The sequence below is a fragment of the Patagioenas fasciata genome, chromosome 15 (assembly GCF_037038585.1).
Source record: "Patagioenas fasciata isolate bPatFas1 chromosome 15, bPatFas1.hap1, whole genome shotgun sequence".
Classification (NCBI taxonomy): domain Eukaryota; kingdom Metazoa; phylum Chordata; class Aves; order Columbiformes; family Columbidae; genus Patagioenas; species Patagioenas fasciata.
The window spans coordinates 6,669,707-6,690,278 of record NC_092534.1 but is presented as its reverse complement, the minus strand read 5'-3'; positions in this window follow the sequence as shown (position 1 = coordinate 6,690,278).

Sequence of the window (20,572 nt, the reverse complement as noted above, 5' to 3'; positions counted from 1 at the left end):
AATTTCTCCTGAAAGGAAAAGAAGAAAAAGGAGATGAAGTTTGATAGGGGACATCTGTTGAAAAAGGACCTTCAAGGTCACTTTTTTTTGGTAGGTGTGTATGAAGAGCCAAGCCCCGCAAAGGGCCTAACAGGAGTCATAATTAACTTTCATTGTCTCAAACCCCAGGGCAGAAAGAAATTGAACCAAGGGTAAGAAAAGAAAGGTCAGAGATAAAGCTTTGCATAAAATGTCACACACTACTCAGAAATGACATGCCTACCTATTTGTCAGGTTTGTGAAAAGACATAAATGCTCATTTTTCACCTGTTGGACGTAAGAGGAAGGAGGGAAAGAATAGTGAAGAATAAAGCAATGGGAATAAAGGGCCTCTGAGATATCAAGATGACATCCAGTATGGGTTTTCACCAAAGATAACTAAAAAAAATAGTAGTTAGTACTAAGATGAAATCTTAGAAGTTTGAGACCTACCAGCCTTCCAGAAACACTAAGCTATTTTGAGAAGCACCAAGGAAGAAACTCGCACAAACTTTGAGGCAGGAGCTACAGCAAAGTTACTCAATCTTGCAGCTGCAGGAGGTCTGGGCAGCGCACACCTCCCTTCTTGCACTTGCCTTCTGTGAATCATTCAATGCCCTAGGTTGCTTGAAAATCAGAGCAACTGGACTATCTAAAACAGTATGGTTACACATATGTCTTCACGTGGAGAAAAAATGGAGTAAAGCAATATTTGTTTCATTAAAATTAACTCTGTGTCTTTGCCTCAGTCTTATGACTTGCTCTTCAGGGATTAAGGCCATTATTCATTTACAAGAGATGAGGGTGAGATCTAAAGTAGCAGCAGCTTACGACAGGCTTAAACCAAGATTTCTAAGCCTTCCTCCAATGGAACTGCTTTTGTCTGTTCCAAGATATGCAGTGTTGCAGCAGGCAGAGCTCAGCTCCATTTGAGCATGGCGGCACCCAGATTGCTTCACGTTGTAATCCGTCGATCGCACAATAAGCCTTGCGAGCAGCGTCCATCCTGCCGTTGGCTGCATGGTGAGGCACCCCCTTCCAGCAGGACCCAGACCGGCTTTCTCTGTTTGGAGGTGTTTGGGTTCGTCAATAAACACAAAAGCCCGTCTGTACGTTTTCTGTGTCAGGTCTGTCTCTCACTCTGTTTGTACCTTGGCTGGCATAATAGGGTCTCTAGGCACTGCATTACTAATAATAACTTCAAAGTACTTTTTTAAAGTTTAAGAGTTGAGCTTGAAAACAACTCCTCAACCTTTTAAAGATAGCAGTCAGTGGACTACAGAATATTGACAATTGCAGTACTCGGCTAAGTAAATAAGTCTCTGTGGATTTGATAGCCCAATAAATATCCATTATTGCTTGCTTCCAGGCTATGTGCCTGAAAATGAAAATGAGGATAGAACAGTTCTTAATGGCTGATAGCAAAAATAATCGAGTCTTATCTAAATCAAACTTTATTGGCCTGGATGAATTATTTTTGGCCTCCTGTAATCAAAGCTGAAAACTCACCTGTCAGGCACAGTATGGTAAAACTCATTAGAACCTCACCATGTGCTGTTATGAAATTGCTCCATATGGCAGTGCATGATTGTTTATTTACTAGATTCAAATATAGGCAGGTTTCAGAAATATATAAAAAAATATGTTATTTTCAAATTCCTTTAAGGCAAAAGGGTATATGCTGAAGATACACACTTCTGTAATGGAAATATTTCACTTGTATGAAGAATTTTGCCTTGTGCAGCAGTGAAGCTATTGATCAGGCAATTGGCAATCCTCAAGTGTGAGCACTCATTAAGGCAAAGGTATATGAATCATTTTTTAATGACATCTCTTTGCTTTCAGCAGCTTAGCATGTGTCCTGGTTTCAATGGATGCACTGTAATTTAGGCAAGCTGTCTACAGACTTCAGCCATTACTCTTACCATATGTTTTCTTCAAAAATTACCATGCACTGGGGCCTGCTAGCTGCATTCATGTAGCGAGGTGCACTCTCTCTGCTGTATCAGCATGTTAACATTACTTGAAAAAGCAAGAGTAATGGGCTTATTATAAAGAGAAATTCCCAATTAGCAAGTTTAGTGCATGTGTGTTAACTTGGATTAAATACTTTCCAATTATGGGTAGCTCATTATTAAAACTACAGCCAGCTGTTTGCCAGGAATGCGAGATCTGGTAAACAAGCCTTTCCCTATTCTCTTGCAAAAGATCCCAGGTTATTTCTTCTTCCCATTGGTTCCCAAATAATAAGTATGAATACTGCAGTAAACTGCTCTGCGATCCCATCTACATGTTTCTAAGCAGAACAAAAGCCAGAGAGGATGATGAGTTGGTTAAAAAACAAGGAAAATCAGAATTCAAAGGCCAGAAGAGCTTGGGGGCTCACGCACAATTTGGGAAACAGGCTGCTGCCAACTTTGCTTGCTATGACACTGGACCAGAAAAAGAAAATTATTGAAACAGGAAAGAATTCATCCTATTAGTTCCATATATTCTGATAGCCTCAAGTCAAGTGCTTCTGATGTGCATATCTCAGTTTTATTATGTTAAACTGTCATACCATTCCGGTGTCCCAGTTACTGGGGGCCTTCCAGAGTGGGCTCAGATTACAAAGAAACATCTGTGTATTTTTCTTAAACCTTAAGTATTAAAAGTTTTAATGAGTGGATGGAAGACCAAATAGTTAGAAAAAGGTGAAAGATACAAGTTATATTTCCTGTTAAACCCTTAATTTCATTGTATTACCCCAAAAATATCTACTTAAAACTACAGCCCACATTCTCAAGTTATTCCAGGATCCGGTTATTTCAGTAGAAGTTAACTACGGTAGGATTTAAATACCTCCGGATTGCAAAATATCTTCAGAAATTTCAAAATACGGCAGTTGTAGAATTAGAGGATATTTTTTTCAGAGCCTTATTTTTAAGCATACAGTTCTGGGAGAATGATGTTGTGGCAGGAGGTCAGCAGCAACATTAACTTCTTTACTATTATATTTGCAGGAGCACAGTGGCACAGCTCTCGGACAGCATCAGCAGGCTGGGGGAGAAATCTGTGAAGTTTAGCTTTTGTTCCAGTATCAACCAGAAAAATGAAAAAATACAGAATCTCATCCAAACTGCTGACACAATCAAAGCAGAAAAACAAAGAGCCTCTCTCTGTCACTCAATGTAAAACCGAGGAGGGCACTGACTGCAAGGCCATAAACACGTGCATGCAGCAGACTAAGGCACCAACTGAGGTCTTAAAAACCTCCATCTGTCATAAACAACAACCACCAATGCCTATACTTTGATGTCTATGCTCACTCAAAGCTCAGCTAAACCCAAACTTCAATTTCTAGAAAGATCATTGATTTCTCAGGCCTAGGCCTGCAAAATCAGCCCAGCGGGGGCTGCAGCAAACTCAGCAGTCCTGACAAGCTCCTGCTCTTTGTTCACAGGCCTTTCAGGTCTGTGAGATTTTAATTCCATTTGTAAAATGTGTAACCATTGCACCCGTCCAGGACCCCCAGCCAAAAGCAGAGAGATGCTCCGTCACTATTCAGCCACAGAAGAAAATTAAGAACGTACTCCTAGGTCCCACTCCTAGGTCCCTTGGCATCCAGTTGTTATTCTTCATGGCTTCGTTGTCCCTATGCTTGAACCGAGAGGAGCATTTAACATGCCAAAGAAACGTGGGAGCTAGATAGACCTCTGTATTGAAATCTTATAACAGAGATAAGCATGGGATATTTTAGACCTGACTTGAGAAGGCAGCAACTTCATCTGTCCCCATGTGTAAGCACTAATTCTGGTCTGAAAAACAAATACTCTATTTCACCCAATGGACAGGTTAAATAAAATGTATGTGAATTATGGCAATACCAAATCCTTGTTTTATTCAAATAACACCCCACCCCCCAGGCAACAAATGTTTTTTTTTCCCCAACCCAACAAAAAAACCAATCCAAGTTAGTGGTAACTGAATCAGAAGATACATCTGAAAGACGTCTATGCCTTGTACAAATCTCTTCAGTTATTAAGCAAAAACAATTCACAAAGCCAGAAGAAAGAGGATAAATAAGGACCATGAGTGAATATCATTCATAAAATCATAGTACTTGTAGGCTTTTAAAAAAGGAGAAAAACGTTTGTATGGGCCAAAGACAGAGCACTGGAGGGTCAGAGAAGAGGTAATCCCACTGTAGGCAGTCACATACTTTCCCATTGTCATTAGGAAATTCTGTTTAGTAGACAAAGACTTTACTGGCTCAAGGGATACTGCTAGAAAGGTTTTCAGCATTGTTTGTGCATGATCTACATATAACATTCAACTTGGGAATGAGATATGATGTAGAAAATTGCCTTTGCAGTCCTTGAAGCCAATAATTTAGCTCTGCAACCTTAATTTATAAGGGAAAAGGGATGGTAGTTGGAACATGAATTTGGATCACCGTCAGGTTTAGGAATGAAAGTAATTAATGCTTCTGTGAAACTCCCTTGATAGTTATTTTTGGATTCAAAATCTTTAAAGAAAAGTTTTAATTTAGGGACAGAAGCTCATTATGTTCTCAAAAGAATCCTGCTGTACTAAATCATTCTGCCTCCAATTCATGGCCCCACATTCCCTCTATACAGACGGCTCCTTCACCAATAAAGTCACAAATAATTTCCCACCTTAACTACTGCAACTTTGCTGAGTCGTTCCAATTTGAGGCTGCTTGCCCTCATACACAAGGCTCTTACTATTATCACAAAGTGATGGTGACCAAAGTCTTTCTTTTCACATTAGCTCAATATTTTCTGCCAGCTGCCACACCCCTGTCTTCAAATTTCCTTACAACTTCTCCCAAAAAACTAATGCAGGAAGAACCTACCCTGTAACATTCATTGACTCACCAAACTATTATTAACTGTTTTTTTCCACTGCAGTAGCTCAAAGACATCACGAAGGTGTTAAAAAATCATTGAAGTGACGACGTGATCTGATTGCCATCTGTGAATTTCAGCTCTCTGCTTTGTCCAGCTCCCCCCATCATCAGTTTATCATTTTATCTGACATTTTATAATTGTGCATTGTATATTGCTCCAGACTGTGAAACACTATTTAGTACTTGGCGCTGTTATAATATATTAATAACAAAGGACAGTATAATTTTACTCATGGGGAAGGAGCAGGGAAGGACTTGAGTGATTTTCAGGCTATGTGGGTTGATTTTCTTATTTTAACCTGTTCTTTAATGCCCTCTGTGACTAAATCCCAGATGATACCAACCAGGCAGAAATTAATATTTAATGCTACCCCAGATTCCTGAATCATTCAGCTCTGGTAGTTCTGTAGAGTTCTCTATTTACACTTACAACTATGGCTCCAGGAATCAGTGCAGTGTCTGCTAAAGCCAATGGAAAGGTCCTTGTTGGCCACAATGGGCACTGTAGCAGGTACTCAGACAACAACAGAGCACTGAGTTTAGTAAAGATTTCATCTGTTTACTTATTTACCCTCATACCAAAAAAAAAAAAAAAAAAAAATCACCTTTCAACTTTAGTTATTTACATTCTCCAAAGCAAGTACTTATGACAGACAGATGCAAACAAAACCCAAAGGTTTTGGAGCTGAAAAGCAAGCAGCTGTGCTCTGCCAAAGCTATTGGCATTGGGACATATTTTCAGATTCTCAGTCAAACCTACGAGTGCTGTTCTAGGTTCACACAGGGGTAACTGCAGTTTGAAAGCTTCCAAAAGGCCAGCACCAACACTAGGCCCTTACCCATTGTTTTTAAGCAAAAGGGACTGTTTATGTGAGCAAAGTTAAGCACTGAGCAAGCCTTCACAGGTTTGTGGATCAATATTATGATCACACACATGAGCAGAATCATTAATTGTCCTAACTTCTTGGATATTTTAGTAACGATAATCAAAGAAAAATCGTATACATACTTCAGTATTAGCTTAATCTCTTTTCAGATGCCACCGATATCTCTTCTTAATTAGCAATGGTACTCAATGTTTGCTAATAATGATGGCCACACGATTCCCTGTTAGCCCCTGAAGAATCTATTACTTAAATAAAAATCTTATCTTTAAGACTTGAGTTTTGATAAATGGCTCTTTTGGAGAAATGCCACTAAACAATCATTCTGCTGCCTTTTTTTTTTTTTAAAGTAAGATTTGCTCCCCCTCGTTTTAATATGCTGTTACAGCCTTTAACACACCATGAAATTAAACGCCTCCATTGGGGATCCATAACTTATCATAACAATAGTATTTCTAGCACTTGTTGGAACTATGAGGAAAGTTAGAAGGTAGTATAATAATTACTGTAACATTTTAAAAGACTACAGAATTGTCACTATATATTACTGAGCTCCCATAGTTAACTCATGAATTAAAAGCATATAAAAGTGATAATAGCTGAATTTCTAAAGAAATGATTGACACTCGGCAAAACTACTACTTTGGTGAAATTAACCTGTGGTCTGCTGGAAAGCGTAGGAAAACCCAAAAACTTGGAAGCATATTAATCTCATAGCTGATCCTGCCTTAAGTGGGAGACTGGACTAGAGGACCTCCTCAGGTTCCTTCCTCAAATTATGCTACGATTCTAATAACTTCTATTTTTTTTTTTTTTTAATTTTTTTTTTTAGGAGTACTCACAGCTCTATGTGTTCAAGTATCTCAACCACATCCAAATTCTTGCTCAGCATTCAAAATCCTTCAAGATTCCAACAAAGAAAAGCTCAACGTGAACCGCTTCCAATCTTTTGTCGTGCTGGTTTATTCTGAATCACACCGAATCCTCTTTGAGTTGTGTACACTTCTGTATCGTTCTTCAGTTTACAAGTTCTTAAAGAAAGGTCTGTCATTTACTATCCTTGAACTGCTCTTTAGTTTCCAGCACTGTGACCATTTCAGACTGCTGGTTTTTGCCACAAGAGAAGTTTTACAACTCCCTGTGAGAGAGTTAGGAAGATGCCCACCCCCTCGATGAAAAAGAGACACATTGCAAAAAAAACATTTTCACAGTGACCAGAATTTGACAGACACAAAACCTGCCACGTTGAAAAATTAAGTAAATCATTTGCAGGACCAAAATTACTCTAAAAAGCAAAATTATGGACAGTACTTATTAGTTAGATTCTGACAGGGAATAAAACTGTCACATAGAGCACGCTTCCACCAGCCCTTAAGTATCCTGGAGGGATCAGGATTTATTTTGACACAAATCTCAGAATAAAAAATAATAATTGAGTAGCCATGAGAGGCCAAAAATGTTCCTAAAAAGTCTAGAGCAAATCTATTTTTACCACAGGGAAAACTGAATGCTCATTAATTAGCACTGCCAAAGACCTATCAACACTACTGGAAAGAAACATTCATTTTCTTGACCTAAAACATAAAGCTATTTTCAAAGGAGTTTTTCTGCTGTGTTGGAAACTGGGATTAGCATCAATGACTTAATCTGAGACTAGTCTCTCTGCCCATTTGGATGTATCCTCAATCTACAGCAAGGGCTTTTACACCTACACTTGATGCTGCTCCAGGGGAGCTCACACGGTTTCTGTGGGCAGCGGTGGTGCTGTGGATTCGAATGCGCACTGGTATCTTAGCTGGCTCTGCTCTCATTGGGCTAGCAGAGGTTTGAGAGGTGGGAGTTCGTGCTTTCAGATCTAAATTTAAATACAAAACCCAACAATAGATAATCTTGATGATCTGAGAGAACGTGGGAACACGAATGTACAGAAAACTTGAGACTATATTTCAAAAAGACGTTAGTTTAGGCTATCAGTACTCCTTGCACTGCTGGATGAAAAAGTGAGAACAGGAAATTGCATCTAAAATATTTGCACAGCCAACTGTGACTGGAATCTTGTTCAGCATCACATTAGGGTAGTGTGAAGAGGGTCAGAAAAATCACTGCTTCTAATACACACAGCCCGCCCCCCAATTTAATACCTGAAATTTTCAGGCCATCTAAGGAACCGCCCATCACCAAGCACAACAAACTGATGGCACTATAAAACGAATGCTAGTACTTGCCAGTATGCAGAATAAGTAATGAGTAATAGCAAAATATTAAAGTGAACACTGTTTAATTAAATGACAATATTGCTTTCTCATAATCTAACTCTGCTGGAAGAGTACTGTGTTGGCATGACAATTCTATCAACTTCCTTGACAGTTCATGTTAAACCATCCTCCGTTACCTTAGATTGATACTTGGCACTTACAAAGAAAATGAAATGTCTGGGAAATTCATTAAGTATGCCCAATATCTGAGAAAATCCAGTGCAATGGTAAAGTTATCTAAATAACTGTGTAAGCAGCCGAAGGGCTGTTTCTTTTTTAAACTCTTAAAAAAAAAAAAAAAATAGAGTCATGACTACATATTATATTTGTAACGCAATGGAAGCGAAGTTACTGCGAGACAGATTCAACTCTTCCTCCCATAAGATGACACCGGCAGCAATTTCAATTAAGTCAATAAAGTTACAATATTTGGCTTTAGATCTGCTCTCCCGTCTTTTCACCTTCCTCCAGGAAACAGAAAATGGAGAGAAAATCTTATTTCTTCAGATATTCCCTTAATAATCTATTACAACATAATCTTGTCAGAAGGTGTTACTTGGAAATGTTCAAGTGATCTATTTTCACTGTACTGGCCATTTCTCCCCCATGGTCTAAGTGCACAGACCCATCCAATGAACTGCAGATGCCCTGCTCTTTAATGTACTTTGGCATTTAAATTCCCAGTGGCTGCTCTATCTGTGTAGTTTAAGCTGCTTGAAAAAGCAAGAACACTGTTTAATTACAGTAAGTTGCTAAATATTTGAGTGAGGGAAGTTCTTGAGGATGTGCCAAGGACCTTGGCCTATCCCTCAAGCCAGGCCAGGCTCAGGAAAAAGAGAAACTACTAAGGAATAGCATCTGCTTTGTCAAAATTACTCTTGCTTGGCCTTTTACTGCTGAAGGAAGACTGAAGAATATTTGTAAGAATTATTCTTTTTGCTAACTACACAGAATCATAAAGAATAATTTTCCAAAGTCAGCTAATGTGTATGGAAGGTAAAGACACAGCTCAACATGAAAATGGCCGACCTCATTTAAACATGGCCTCACCATAGAAACATCTGTGATGATATCATCTCTCCTTTAATGATGGACAGACAGGTCTTTTTTATACCGGCTGAAGATGAGGCTTATTTTGACTTGATGTTTCACCACATATAGGGGAGCACATTCAGTAGGAGTCCTCTGCCACAATAATGCAGAGGAATTCTGGACATAAAAGTGGACAGGGAAAAAGACAAAGTCATCAACTGTCTGATATTCTTGATCACATTACAATCATCTATTGTAATAAGAAATAGTGGTTCAATCACAGATATTCAGACTCTCAAAAATGCCACCTACCTTTATGTGCAAATCAAATGACAGAATCTGATCTCTGTTCAACTCTTTCATAACCGATTTTTTTCATTTTTTCGTACTCTCGCATGATAAAAAGAATGAGATAAATTAAATAAATTTAATCTTACCTACAAAGCAACATTTGATGCGGCTCACTTGCTTCTTCTGATTGAAGTTGGATACTTGGCATATCAAACAATTCAGTGATGGATCAGAGATGATCTGCTGCTGTCACTTCTGTACTCCATATCTCAGAAGTTTCATATTGTGGATTAAGTTTTTAGACCTTCAACATAACTGACTTTAAGATGGCATTCTGCCCTCTGAAAGCACAAAAGAAAAAACAAAAATACATTTCCTAATGTAGTTAACTGTTTTCTGAAACTGCTTAATTGATGTAATGAAGCAGTGAAGGACATTAAACCTGTTACTAAGATACATAAGGTCAAAGTTTGCTTGAATTTTTTTTTATATTATGTGAATAGGCTTTTGAATACAAGGGTGAAGGACAAAATAGTATGCTTAAATATAGATGACAAAACATTTTCTGTCATGATTGACAATTGTCTTTCCTTCAAGTTGACCATCAAATCTTCTCATTGATAACAGATATGTGAGATACAAAACTCGCCTCTCAGAATATTGGCCCAACTTCTCAGATTTTTGAAAATTTTCCTTAAAAACTTTACTAGCCCAGGCCTCAAGGTTCATGAGACAGCCATCACAAGTCTTCACTGACTTCTGCAGAGTACGGATGTCTTCTAGGAGCCTGTGAAAACCCTGAGGCATGACCCCCATGAGTGAAAACAAGCAGCCCCATCCCCAGCTCTTACAACATCAATTTCTTCAGTGACTAGAATGGCCTTCCAGGAAAAAAAAGCAGTGAAAGGGGCAGCTCCAGAGAACGCTGGTTAGAGGTAGCGTGAATTTATATTTTAAGGTGATCTAGGACCTTGTAAAACCACAGAATATATTATTTCCATATTTCAGCTTTGACCTTACTGTATAGCTTTTACTCTATGAATAATCCCATTTCATTATTGCAAGGTTGCATTTATAAAGGTTGGTTATAAATTATATCTATAAATAATTTCTCAAGTTACTGTTTGCAAGTTGCTTATTAGTTTTATCTTTAGGAAGGCCTGTCATTAGATCACTTCAGTTCTGGTGCCTCACCTTTGCTATTAAACCACAAATCCAAAATATTTACTAATGGTTACTTGAGTTTGTATCCATTTTATGAATTATCCCTTTAAATTTCTCATTCACGTAATGACAACAGAACTTGTACAGATCAACTGAACCATTAAGCTGTTGTTCTGGACATCACCTTTTTACTCCAGCCTTTCTTTTCTCAGAGACCATCAAACTCAAGGAAAAGAAAAATAGGGGTAGCTCAGATATCTGGAATCTAATTCTTTGCACCTTGTAAGAAATTTAATTGACTCCTTTGTGACTTGTCCAAATCCCATGGAGATCAATGTAAAGACTCCCACTGATTTGACAGAATTTGTGTGCCAGGCCTTTAATCCCTCTCTAAAGCAAAATGTAATAGGATGCCTAATTAGAGACTTAATTAATGCTTGTAAGATGCTTTCTAAAAAAGAAGTGAAATTAATACTCATGATTTCCACAATTCTCAACATCAGCCTACTGATTGTATGCTGATTAAAATCTCCTGAATATATAATGTATTTATAATTATATAAATCAATGTTTTTAAATAACTGAGGTTATTCTTTCAAGAGGGGAAAGAAACAGATTCACCTCCTTTCTCCACCTTGTAGGTGCTAAGAGCTTACTGTAACCACCAAAAAGCAGAGGAACCAATATTCTTATTTACAAAAGGCTGCATGCTATCCAAGATGCAGAGAGATTTGTTTGTTTGTTTGTTTTTTGACCCTGGTGATAGAGCTGCATCTTTTTTTTCTTCTTGTAGCCTGAAAAAAAATAACTGATTCTCAGGTGCAAAAATAATTAGTAACATGGGAGGTCAAAAGAATTTTGAGACACTGAGGAAAATGTAGTTTGAACTGTCAGGTTTACTTGCTTACCCACAGGAACTACAAAAGCAGCAAAGAAATAAAACCCTCTTAGAACTTACAGCTTTCATCAACCTACTCCCTCTGGCTGATTTTTCCCCCAAATCTCTCTTTTCCAAGTAGTTCCTATTAGAAACACAAATAGTTTGCCTCTCTGCTTAGAGACAAATGTCATGTTACTTGCTTTCTAAAAAAACCCCACTATGAAATTATTATTATTATTATTTTTTAATATATGGATAGAAAGATTGCATACCCTGTTCAGTCAAATACACTTCACATGAGCACTTGCACTGCATGAATTTTCAAAGGAAGCTGAGGCTATGAGGAGTTGAGCTCCTGTCTACCAGGCCAAAGAGTTGCCCCACTTTTTGAGCCCTCAGTTATAACCCTGCCAACACCACCAGGAATAGATCTTTGTATATGTATTTAGAACAGCTATGGATTAGCACAGAGGACCCTTACAGTCTCTTCCATACTCTACTGTGATCAGATCATGAAAAATTTAAGGACAGAAATTGATTCTTTACTTGCAGTTAACAAAAGATAAAGAAAATCAGCATCCAGTGCCTCAGCAGGCTTTTGAGTCTTTCATTGTTCCTGATTTTTTGTACCCTTTGTTCATGATTATTTCTTACCCTCTTAAAAGGCAAAAGCCCTAAGTCCAAGAACCTCAAGTGCACGTATCTCAGTGCACAAACAGGAGGAACTGGAGACCCATGTCCAGTCGGAGAGTTATGTCATCATAGGAATCAAAAAACTTGCATGGGAAAACTTGCATGGCTGGGAGACCACAACGAATGGCTACAAAACCTTTCGGAAAGATGCGAAGGGAAGAAGAGGAGGTAGAGTTATGCTTTATGTAAAAGACAAATTTGAATGTATGGAGGCAAGGTCAGACCACAAAAGGTCTTGCCTATGGATCAAGATTAGAGGGGTCATCACCAAGGGGGATCTTATGTTTGATGTCTGTTACTGACCTCCTGATCAGGAGGAGAAGGCTGAAGAAACCTTCCTTTGGTTGCTCAAGGAAAACTCGGGCCAACAGAACCTGGTCCTCAAGGGTGACTTCAATTACCGGGACATGTGCTGCGAGAACACCACAGCAGTCGTTTACAACAACACAGCCTGGCAAGAACAGCTCCAGCCACGGGCTTTGATACTCCCTCTTCTTGTTTCACGCTACAGTGGTGGTGATGGGGAAGATCATACCTCTAACTGAAATGTCTGCTCCTTTGGTCTGATGCCTGAGCTCGCCAGTCACTGCACTCTCACCAAAATGTCTTTCTGCTTGTTGATCTGAATTTTCTCTCTCACCAGTGGTGTAGTGGTCCGATCAGCCCCTGCCCCCCTTGTCTGCTTCTCAAGCCACAGGGGCATATGCACTCATTTGTTTTGTCCTTAGAGCTCAACACCCCAAGGAAAAGAACAGGTTATGCTGCTCCCCTTTAAGGGCTGCCTCCCTCTCTCTCCAAATTTGCTTCTCTTCATCTGACTTGCACTGTTAGCTGCATTTCAAAGGCACTGCTTACATTAAGAGCTTGTGCAGGGAAGCACATCGAGACCCCATGTGAGAAGCTGCGGGATGTATTTTGCAAAGACAACAAACTATATTAGGTTGCTTAGTAAGAACTACTAACCTGTAACACTGGCTTTGTTCTTAAAGGGAAGGAAATGGTTGCAAGTCAGGGTCACTGGAAAGCACACAAAAAGCAGGAGAATGCTCTGTTTTTCTCCAGACCAAAGTATTTGCTAATTATTTTGTAAAAACTCCCCTCCCACTTGCCCTCTTAGAAGGATTTAAGTGCCCAAATCCCTTGATAAGCAAGGAGAGTTAGAAGCCCCAATTTCTTTATGGATTTGCATGAGTGACTTGCAGCTGAGCTGTAATCCTGTTCTCCTTCACTACAGCCTGTTTTTCCCCGGAGGATGGAAGTGCCTCTGACTGCAAACTCCCCGGCACTGTGAGAGCTCAAGTCTCGGTGCTGCGTCCAGCCACGCCGGAGCGGGCACAGAGGCTCTGAGCAACGCCAGCCTAAAACGGGAGATCAGCACAGTATTGTTATACAAGTCAGAATAGCATTTCTTACTTTCTGTTAAAACACATACAAAGTATTACAAGTTAATATTTTGATAATATACTGTTGTTTGTGTGAATGTTATTTAGCAAACCTAATTCATAGACATCCTTTCCATTAAACACCACAGTCAGGTTTCTTTGAGAAGAAAAAGTGAACTCAAATGCCATGCAATAGAAAGAAAAGGGTGATTTCACTTACAAAAATCTCATCTACTTCAGCCAAACAAATTAAAAGCACATGAAAAATTGTGCTAGCCATAGCCTTCCATTGAAAGATGCTGTTCTGAAGTTTGCATAGAAAACCATTCAGTGGGAAAATGGCTACATGGATGTGGAAAGCCTTCATCTTCACTTTAGTTCTTGAAAAGGAAAGAAGTCTAAAGCAACAGGCTCCAGCAAGTGGCAGTCTCCAGGAAGGATCAGAGGGAAATTTGTCACAGAGTGATTACAGATAGTCTTCCTACCAGAACAATGTTGGGAAAGTAATTACAGAGAGATTCAGGTCTTGGCAGATAGCAGAACGGTTTTAACAGGAAAGTCATGAGGGGACTTCTAGGCACTGTGATAAGCATCAACTCTTTTCATGGCACTAGAAGTGGAAAGTGTAAATGACATTCCCTAATTACTTATTGCTATACTTAAAAAGAAGATTAGAAGAGAGCAGAGGCCATGGAAAGCGTCAAGGCAAACCAATAAGTTATTCAGAGTGCAAACTCTGTAGGAGAAATTGGGGAAACGCTTTCAAGAACAAACTTATTCAAAAGCTATTAAAACAACCAATCGCTGTTAAATTGTGTAGAGGAGGAAATATGCCCTAGGGGGAGTGCAAACCAGAAAAGATTGAGTTCTTCAAATTCACAGCTGTGGTGGAGCAATCAAATACTCCAACACCAGCTTTTTCCTCAGAGACAAGACAACCTGGGGCCATACGACCTCAACCCCTGATATGCACAAGGAAAATTTAATGAGAGATTTGCTATAGGAACCGATGTCTTGAAGTGACAAATTGCAAGCTTTGCTGACCTCTCGTGAAGGGGAAGTCTCAAACTTTCATCAGCAAAATTGAGCAACTGAGACAGGCACACGCAAGGAAAACTGACTCTACGCTGAAATGTTCACAGGCACTGATAAAAGCAGCTCAATTCCACGTTCTAGCTAGCCAAAAGTGAAATGGCAATGGAGGAACACAAAATATAACATAAAAGCATCAAAATACAGTTTAGGTGCAATCGTTGGTTGGGTAATTGATTTACTTCTCCCAAAATCAACACTGCTTGAGAAGGGATGCTCTGTTGATTTAGTCATCGCTGGACTCAGTCACAACCAGGAGGTACCCAAGTGTTCTCAATCACAAGAAATTAAATTAGATTAAACTCTTACAGGCTTTCAAAGCTTCTGAAAAGGTTTACTTTGGATTTTGACTATGGGGTAAAGCATAGGCATAGCACAAAACAGAAAGCTTATCTTCAAGAGCTTGTATCTTTGTAATTGCCAGAATGTTAACTGCAGGAGATTGCAGTACTGCAAACAAGTTAGTTAATATTTTCAAGTGCCAAAGATTTTACCCCAGATTTCCAACACCATATCTCATGCAGTTAATAGGTTTCATGCTGATTATTAAACTGAACAATACAGAATATCATGCTGTTGGCAAAAGCCCATTATCATTAATAAGATTATATATTTGCTTCTAAAAAGGAAGAAACAGCTCTGGGCAATTGATCTATGCCTTCAGAAGACTAATAATGTGAAAAGCAAAGTGATTTGTCCCATCAGCCTCTGTCATAGCTCCTATTATAGGAGCAAAAAAATATTTCTGTCTATTAAAATCTGTACAAATGGAATAAATGTTAACTTTTAGAAGGTTTTTTTGCTAGATCAGAGTATGATATCTGAAACACTGTCCCTTACAGCCACCATCTTGGGCATCTTCAGAACAGAAAGTTTCAGGTAGTCAAAACAAATGATTTGGGTTGTTCTATTTGAGGCAGAGTTTTTCCAAACAAACTGAATCTACATATGCCAAGAATCCAGCCTCTCTGGAATGTCAGGTTGGGTACCTGGAAGCAGAGACACCTGAAATCACTAGTAATCTTAAAAAGTGTAGGCATAATTCCCAATGCTCACACTATCTCTCTCTCAAAAAAGCTCACACTGGCAAATTGAGAATAAATCACTCCTTACAGAAAGTCTTAAATGACAGGATTTGGCTCCAGTGCCTACAATTCTTCACTAAAATGTTACATCATGTCACTTTTTATTGCCCTGTGTGCATGCCAATGTGTACAAGATTAGTGCTGCTGCTGCAGATGAGATGAACTACTGCTGTTCCTGGGCTTCCATTCTTTTAAAAAATAATTGATATTAAAAAATTTGATTAAGACTGAGAAATTTTTTCTGTAGGAGAAGGAAAATAACCAGAACTCAGAAGATCATGTGTCAAAGGAGAAAAAAACGTAGAAAAAGAAGTCCCTTTCAGTGCCATCACAACAATAAACAAAGATTTGAGGAGGGAGGAATTATCAGTAGCAGAATGACTTAAAAGATCTCACACTGACACCCAGAAAACAAAATAAAAAACCCAAACAAACAAAAAACCCCATCCTGAACTAGAGAAAAAGCAGAAGACTTAAGGGTTCTGAGTCTACTCCCAATCTGAGACCAGCAGGGTTAAAAATCAATACTCTTTAGGCGTGTTAAAGCTTCACCTTCTAGCTAAAAGAAATCCAATGGTGGCTCCTATATTTTTAAGTGGAATTTTGACAGCAGAGCAGATATATCTTCATCAGCACTTTGTGTCTGCCTGCCCCCTCACTTCAGTTCTTATTGTCATTTTGCAATATATTAATGATCCAAATCATCGAGTGATTCCAGTTAGGCTGCAAGAGGTTCTCTGAAGTAGGCAGCACTCCTTATAATGATAGATTGCAGGAATAATGGCCTCTTTACTGAAAGCAAAACATCAGAAAACTGGCTTAAAAATGGCAGAAGAGGAGGGATTGGAGATAGCAAGTGCTTTATTAGCAATATGGAATTAACTGTTCAAGAGGGCAGCTTCATTTTATATTCACTTATGCAAGGCTACCTATGTATTAAAGACAGATGATGCTCATGGAGGCATAAAGCTTCAGATACCTAGGAAAGTAGAAAGTAAGAAAAGATTGTCTATCAAGAGATGGACATATATGATCTCAAAAGTCGATTCAGAGTTTTTCCTCACACCAGAAAAATGTGTGGTATTTTTGTTTCATTGCAACTCCAAAACACAAACACATAACGTTAGTAACTTCATTCCAGGCATTCTGGAGCCCAGAGGATACAATACAGGCACTGCAGTGATTTCTTGAGCATGGCCTGGACCTGAGCAACCACCTGCCTCTGTGCTTTGTAGAACTGAGGCTGTCAATGCAAACACGCTCTTCCAGCCTCAGGGGTAATGCCCACCAAGCTCACAGCAACTGCAGTGAGAAGCCGTGTCAATGACACCGTCACACAGACCAAAGTGCTCCCAGTGGCACTTGCATACACTGACTTTTCCCAAAAGACACCACCATTTTACAGTTCTGACTATCCAAGCTGCCAAATGGTTTGGCCATGGTGTGTCAGAGTCTGACATGTGGTTGGAGCTGGAAAATGAAGATTTCTAATTGCACCCGACTCACAGGGCTACGTGCATATCACTGACAGAAGGACATGAGAAACTGCAAAAAATGTTAAGATTGTGGTGGTGTCTACCTCTGTTCTGACCCAAATGCATGAGTAAGCTGACAGAAAGGTTCTCATTCACCTCTTCGATGAGGTCCCTCCAGTTCAAATGGGTTAGTGATTTTTCTGGGTTTGGTACATCCCAGCCAGTCCGAAACTTGCAGAGCTAAATATGACTGGCTTCATGCAGAGGTCGATTAAAACAAACTGTGCATTTCTTGCCTCCTCTCCCATCCTCCCTCCATTTTATTTCGTTAGACTGGCTGCAGAACTGACTGAACCTTATCCCTTTCAGCTGCCCTGAAAAGCTCTCTAATTAGCTTTCTGCTACTCCAATTAGTAAATGCAACACAGTGGCCATTATTATATTTTCAGGTGCTCTACAGATTTTCTGACAATAAACGAGACTGATGAAAACCATGAATACACAAACAATCTGTAAAGTTTAATGCTTCCATTTGTTCGGTTATCTGAAGAAGAAAAATGTCATTTATATGGATAAGTCCTTCAACTTTCCCCATTAATAGCTGGTCTTAATTCACAGGTGCCTTTTTAATCTCCCCTGAATTCCTCTAGAACCTAATGAATACATGCAATAATAATAGCAATTCAGAATTTAATCCTGATGCTAGTCTGTCTTAAATTAGACCTTAGTCATTAAGAGATTACAGGATAGTGAATGATAGTTAATCAATGTGTTTAATTTGGCCCTATTATTTATTTGATACAGTTTCTCACATAGTGGCTATAAATCTTTTTTTCCCCCAAGCTTGGCCACCAGAAGCAATGCTGAAATATTGAGTGAAAAAATATTAGATTTGATGATCCTTTTAAGTGCAGGTTAAACTATAATTAATCTCTCTGTGTGTGCTCATACCTTTCAGACCTATATATATATATGCACATATGTAATTCATACATAGCCAAACACTTCAGGTAAGATTTATTGTGCTTTATTTTTTGTCTCTGTTAACTCTTAGCACTATCAGTCAAGATTTCCCAGCACTTACCACAGCATTAGCCCTAAGCATCGGGAAATCACATTTCTTGGTGCCAAGGGTTTAAAAAGATTCTAATTCAGCTATTAAAGTGGAGGCAGCATGTGCCAGCCCCACAGCACATTCACCCATTAATTCTATCCCCTGGAAGAAATGAGTACCTCTTGCACCGGTCTGATAAAATGAGGAACCACACTGATTATGTCTGTGGCAGCTATTCTTGACCCAACCAACAGTGACAGTCATCAAACCGCGGTACCCAGAGCGCTGCAAGCTGTGCGAGCTAACCCGAGACATCATTAATTCTAAACACCAGAGCTTTCACCCAGATACTGGAGTTCAGAGAAGCTTAAAAACAAATCCCTTTGGTGGGTTGAAATTCTGTATGCTGTTCGTATTAACTTCACCAACAATATTTGGAACTTGTTTCTCTAGCTAAACAGGTTAAATGCAAGAATCGAAGTGCCAGTGTCTTCCATTGGGTTGCTCAAAATTGGACATCAGGTCCAGTCAATAGTTTTAGATGGACAGAAATCAAACTAATTGAGAGACTAGGTGTTTTTAGTTTTTTTTTTTAATCACTTTTAACACAATAGGATGGAGGAACAAAGTAGCCGTGAATGCCATAAGCTGGGTGATTTGTCCAGCCAGGATCTGAAAGCATACACATGTTCAGTACCAGAAAAATGTAGGAAAAAACCCAACGCAATACGAAAAGAGCTCTTGCTGCCTAATCCTGTCAAGTCTTTGGGAGACTTTAACTATTCAGAGGGGCTCTGGAATCTGGATTTCTGGGAAGTTACTGCATAAGATAAAATAAAGGAGGTGTCCCATGGGATTACCATAATTTAAACTCACATTGTAGCTTAATGAAATACTTGTTTCCTGAAGAGCTCATGAACCTTATGCAGCTGTGTGCACAGCAAATATTTAGATTATGGACAAAGTACCATACGCTTTTCTCTCAGTTTGTGTTTCTAAAGGTAGCTACTACACATGCTAAGAGTCCATGGCTGAGTCCTGTGTAAACATTCACAAGCAATTTCATGAACTTATTTTCATCTCAGGCATAAAGAAAGTAACCAGAACTTCTGTGGAGCTCAGTATATTTGGTTTGACAGACCATCCTGAACATTTGCAATAAGTATGAGCTAAACAACATTAAACTCCCAGGCTGACATTTCAGACCATGGAGAGCATATTGGCTACCCCAGCAATTTAATCTTTGACTTTTTATTTAAATAAATACATCCTGAACTCTTTCAAAAATCTGGCTGGTTGGGCTGGAAATAGAACCAAGGATTTAGTACAGAAACATCTTAGCCAAATTCAGACAAACACCTTCAAAAATTGCAACAAATAATCATTGGCATAATGCTTTCCGCAAAATTTTTGGGGTGTTGCGTTCCAGTAGCAAGTATTTTAGTTTTGGATAGTCTTGAAATGCTATTCACATTTAAGTTGATTTTTCAAAATGTAAAAACTTGTGTTGCCTTAGCAATATAATCTCATGCTGTGTTATTGTAATGATTTCTGCATTCTTATTTATTTGTCCACAGCAGCAGAGCTAAGAAATTTTTGCTTGCTCACTCTCCTTTTAAGAAATTTTACTAGTTAATAAATAAAGCTTACCCTTGTTCCAGAGGTCTGTCCCTCAATAGTTACTATTCTCTTTCTGACTCAAAGACCAGCTGCAATGAAAACAATGCCCTCTCGTTCCTCCTAGCACTTAAAAAGGTTTATAGATCTCCAGCCTCCTACAACTCAGCAGAAAACTGCTCGCACTTGACAGTCTTCAGAAATCAGCATTGTTTCCATCCTCACTAAAACTGTCAGCCACACAAGGTCAGGAAATGAGGAGAGCTGATGTCACCTGAATCATTCCTACCTCTGCTTAGACCTCTCACCACGCTCCTGTCTTCCAGAGAAAGCTGGTGTATACCCAAGAGTAAAAGTCTTTGAAGTCTTTTAAAACTGTCATAAAATAGTTTCTGGAAACTGTTTGGAGAACTACAAAGAACTCGAACCCTTCAAAACCGTAAGCTCATGAATACTTTCTTACCATAGTTGTCAAACTGCAATAGTGTTTTGCAGGGGGCTCATGAATATGAGCACATCAGCAGTAGCCTCTAATAGGTATTTTTATTTTTTGGTATAATTCTACAAGGACAGCAATAATGAATCATTTCAAACTATCTAGACTCTATCTACTAGTCATGCCAATTAAAAATCACCATGTAAGTCTGCAAGACAGCTCAGGAGAAAGAGTTTGCTCTCTGAACACTGTGGCATGTGCTCTTAAAAATAATGCCCATAAGATAAGAGGAAAATGATTTC